The sequence below is a fragment of the Alosa pseudoharengus genome, unplaced genomic scaffold (genome assembly GCF_046254945.1).
Source record: "Alosa pseudoharengus isolate Yale_2024_CS ecotype anadromous, Long Island Sound unplaced genomic scaffold, YU_APseudo_1.1 YU_APseudo_1.1_scf_59, whole genome shotgun sequence".
Lineage (NCBI taxonomy): Eukaryota > Metazoa > Chordata > Actinopteri > Clupeiformes > Clupeidae > Alosa > Alosa pseudoharengus.
The window spans coordinates 145,001-150,000 of NW_027468847.1; the positions used below are offsets into that span (position 1 = coordinate 145,001).

The 5,000-nt window shown below is 57.4% G+C and overlaps 1 non-coding gene across 1 annotated transcript in view; it reads right to left on the reverse strand.

The window, feature by feature from the left end:
- Positions 1–432, reverse strand: part of LOC143105470 (18S ribosomal RNA) — a 1,855-nt gene extending 1,423 nt beyond the window's left edge. The window contains exon 1 of the ribosomal RNA XR_012983476.1: positions 1–432. This exon is cut by the window's left edge and continues 1,423 nt beyond it. This is a non-coding gene — a ribosomal RNA (18S ribosomal RNA).
- Between the last annotated feature and the right edge of the window lie 4,568 nt (positions 433–5,000).

Genomic DNA, 5,000 nt, shown 5'->3' on the forward strand with positions numbered 1-5,000 from the left:
TCAGGCTCCCTCTCCGGAATCGAACCCTGATTCCCCGTTACCCGTGGTCACCATGGTAGGCGCCGAAAGTACCATCGAAAGTTGATAGGGCAGACATTCGAAAGACACGTCGCCGCCGCCGAGGGCGCGCGATCGGCCCGAGGTTATCTAGAGTCACCAAAGCGGACCGGGGGCACGAGGCCCCCGGATGGGTTTTTGGATCTGATAAATGCACGCATCCGCAGCCCCCCGTGAAGGGGGCCAGTCAGCGCTCGTTTGCATGTATTAGCTCTGGAATTGCCACAGTTATCCAAGTACGGGTGGGAGCGATCAAAGGAACCATAACTGATTTAATGAGCCATTCGCAGTTTCACTGTACCGGCCGTGTGCACTTAGACCTGCATGGCTTAATCTTTGAGACAAGCATATGTTACTGGCAGGATCAACCAGGTAGCTGCTGGTAGCGAGCCCGACCCCCCGGAGCGCGGGGGCCTCCAGGGCAGGCCTCCCCCGAGAGGGAAGCCCGCCCACGCGGGTGCTAGCAGCGTGGACAGAGGACCACGTCGTGTGGACCGGGAGGACTCGGAGAGTGCGCTTCGAGGCTGCCGCGGGGCTTGGGCGGAGCAGGGGGTGAGCCCTGCCCGCCTCGCCGCCGACGGCCTCCTGTTTCGGACGGCTCGGTCAGACGGGGCTTCTGGGCCTCGCAACAGAACGTTTCGGCGCTGGGGGCGGAGGCTCCGTGGAGCCTCATGTACCCCCGGCCTGGTGGCGGACCCGCTGGGTTCGGGGAGGGGCGTCCGGCCGCACTGGGCGGTCGGGGTGCCTCCCCTGGCGGGTCTCGTACTCCAATCGGTCAGGTGATAGCGTTTGGGTGTGGGTTAAACCTGCTGAAAAGTGTCCCCGGAGCTTAGATTTTTGGCTGTGAGCATGCACCAGTATGTACCCCGTAGGGCGGCAGAGAGAGGCCGTGGAGGCGAGTCAGACGTGCGGGAGGTGTCAGAGAGTCCCTGGGAACATTCTGTGAAATTTTGGTTTCAGACCTCCAGGGCACCCCCACGCCCCCTTTAACGTGCCCCAGCACAGTGCACCTCTGCCTGGGTAAGCGTTCAGCCCTTTATGGGGGGCGTGGAGGTCAGCCAGACACGTGGGAAGTGACAGAGAGTCCCTGGGAACATTCTGTGAAATATCGCTTGGATACCTCCATAAGACCCCATTGACTCACATATGTGCCCCAGCACAGTGCACCTCTGCCTGGGTAAGCGTTCGGCCCTTTCTGGGGGGTGTGGAGGTCAGCCAGACACGTGGGAAGTGACAGAAAGTCCCAGGGAACATTCTCTGAAATTTCGCTTGGATACCTCCATAAGACCCCATTGACTCACATATGTGCCCCAGCACAGTGCACCTCTGCTGGGTGAGCGTTCGGCCCTTTCTGGGGGGTGTGGAGGTCAGCCAGACACGTGGGAAGTGACAGAAAGTCCCAGGGAACATTCCCTGAAATTTTGGTTTTTGACCTCCATGAGACCCCATTCACCCACACATGAGGCCCAGCTCCATGCACTGTGGTCGGGTACTCAACTGGCTCAGTCCGGGGTAGCCTGGATGTCTGGGAACTTCCATGCACTCTGACCATGTGTCTGATACTCCAAAAGGCCCAAAAACACTGCCATAGTTCGGGGAAAACCTACTGGATGCATTGCCTGGGAGTTCAACTTTTTGCCAAAATTATTCTAAGTCCACTTTTTTACCCTCTCCTCGATTTCGCGCCGATACCCGGCGCGGGGGGGTCAATAAGAGTACCTCCAGGCCAAGGGGAGCTCCTCAGAAGTGTCCGAAGCCGTCGGACACATTTGCTGGCCTCCCTGGGTGTCCGTTTCTGGAGCCTGCCACCTGCCCCGCGTATATAATTAAATAAGTCAGGACTTAGGTTTTGAGCGAGTTTTCCCTTTTGGACTTAGGTTTTGAACGAAAACCCATGGTTAACCAAGCCACCCATGGTATACCTGCCTACCCAGGGTGAACCTGCTTACTCCTGTGTCCCGCAGGGGGCGACATTTCCCACATTTTTCCCATTTTCATCATTTTCATCAGTTTTATTCTATCTTTTTTTACATTTTGCCCATTTTTACACATTTTCAGCCCAGCTTCCATGCACCTCTATAGGCATGATTTTTACACATTTTGGCCATTTTTGGACACTTTTCTGGGCAGCCTTTTCATCCATTTTGGGGCTTTTTGGGGGGTTTTGGCCTGTTTCTGGCCCTGATGGAGACACAGAGAGGAGGTTTTTTTCAACATTGGGAGCCTTTTTACACATTTTGCCCATTTTCCCCCCCAGCTTGGGGGCACTTTCCTGGGCAGGGATTTCAACCACTTTGGCCAGTTTTGACCTCTCTCTGGCCAGCCCCCCCACACTTTTTGACCACATTCTCCTGCGGGGGCCTTGTTTTTTCTACGGGGGCTACTATTCCCAGCCATTTTTGGGGTCGCCACGGCGAAGGGGGGGGGACTTTTTTGGGCATTTTTTGCATATTTTGGCCTCTTCTATGGCCCCCAGCTACTCACCTGTTGCACCCAGACAGGCAGGGACCCTAGTGGGCATTGACTTTGACCTCTGCGTGGGTTCAGCACCCACCTTTTCCCACCAGAGGGCAGCGAGAGCTCAACTCCAATCTCAGGCTTTTTTAAACAGCTATTTTAACAGTTTTTGCCCTTTTTGACCCCCTGTCAGTATTTTTTCGACCCCAGCCTCCGGTGGGCCGTCCGGGCATGAATTTCAGACAGTTTGACCACCTTTAGCCTCTTCTGTTTGCAGCCATTTGCTCCATTTTGGGCGTTTTCAGCTTTCAGGGGGCTTTTTTTTTAAACTGGCTACCTGGAATTCAGAGGCTTGCCCTGCAGGGCTGGGAGAGGCCTGGGGATGAGTGCTTGTGCTCAGACGGGCTCAACTTGGGCCTAGGAGCAGGGAGAGACACACAGGGCTGTGCTAGACCCCCCCCAGCACGCACAGCCACACACACGCACACACGCGCGCGCAGGAGATAGAGAGGGACAGAGAGAGGGGCCTGTTGCTCACACAGGCTCCAGCTGCTCACAGAGGCCCTAACTTGGGCCTAGATGCTTGTAGAGACACAGAGAGCTGTGCTAGACCCACTGCAGACCCCTCACACCCACACACCCCCACCCACCCACCCCCCCCACACACACACACACACACACATAGGCCCCTATTGCTCACACAGGCTCCAGCTGCTCAGAGAGGCCCTGACTTGGGCCTAGATGCTTGGATAGACACAGAGAGCTGTGCTAGACCCACTGCAGACCCCTCACACACACACACACAACCAGCCACCCACCCACCCACCCACCCACACACACACACACACACACATAGGCCCCTATTGCTCACACTGGCTCCAGCTGCTCAGAGAGGCCCCAACTTGGGCCTAGATGCTTGTAGAGACACAGAGAGCTGTGCTAGACCCACTGCAGCACCCCCACACACACACAGCCACCCCCCCCCCACACACACAGGCTCCAGCTGCTCACATAGGCCCCAGCTTAGGCTGAGGCCTTGCCAGAGGCCTACTAGCTACTGCTGACCTCTGACTTGACCCCTGATGCTAGGAAAGACACAGAGAGCTGTGCTAGACCCACTGCAGCACCCACAGCCACACACACACACGCGCGCGCGCGCACACACACAGAGAGGGAGAGAGAGAGGGGCCTGTTGCTCACACAGGCTCCAGCTGCTCACAGAGGCCCCAACTTGGGCCTAGCTGCTTGTAGAGACACAGAGAGCTGTGCTAGACCCACTGCAGCACCCCGCCACACACACACACCCACCCACAGGCCCCAGCTGCTCACATAGGCTCCAACTTAGGCTGAGGCCTTGTGAGAGGCCTACTAGCTACTGCTGACCTCTGACTTGACCCCTGATGCTTGGAGAGGCTTGGGGAAGAGTGCTTGTGCTCACACAGGCTGCAGCTACTCACAGAGGCTCCAACTTGGGCTGAGGCCTTGTCAGAGGCCTACTAGCTACAGCTTGACCTCTGGTTTGACCCCTGATGCTTGGAGAGGCACAGAGAGGCCTAGGAGTGAGTGCATGTTCTCACACAGGCTGCAGCTGCTCACAGATGCTCCAAAGACTCCTCTCTGTGCCCTGCGCGCGCCTGTCTGACCCTCAGACCCACACACACACCGCCGTGCAGCCAGAGAGGCCTGCTGAAGGCCCAGCACAGCTCACACACACTCTGGGAGCACACACACACACTGGGAGCGCACACACACACGCTGGGAGCACACACACTCCTCTCTCTCCCCTGTGCGCGCCTGTCTGATACACACACACCTCTGTGCAGCCAGACAGGCCTGTTGAAGGCCCAGCACACACACACACACACACACACACACACACACACACACACACAGGGAGCAGACAGGCCTGTTGAAGGCCCAGCACAGTCCACACACACACACAGGGAGCAGACAGGCCTGTTCAAGGCCCAGCACAGTCCACAGACACACACACACACACAGGGAGCAGACAGGCCTGTTCAAGGCCCAGCACACACACACACACACACACAGGGAGCAGACAGGCCTGTTCAAGGCCCAGCACACACACACACACACACACACACACACAGACACACACACAGGGAGCAGACAGGCCTGTTCAAGGCCCAGCACAGTCCACAGACACACACACACACACAGACACACACACAGGGAGCAGACAGGCCTGTTCAAGGCCCAGCACACACACACACACACACACACAGACACACACACAGGGAGCAGACAGGCCTGCTCAAGGCCCAGCACACACACACACACACACACACAGGGAGCAGACAGGCCTGTTCAAGGCCCAGCACAGTCCACACACACACACAGGGAGCAGACAGGCCTGTTCAAGGCCCAGCACAGTCCACAGACACACACACACACACAGACACACACACAGGGAGCAGACAGGCCTGTTCAAGGCCCAGCACAGTCCACACAGGGAGCAGACAGGC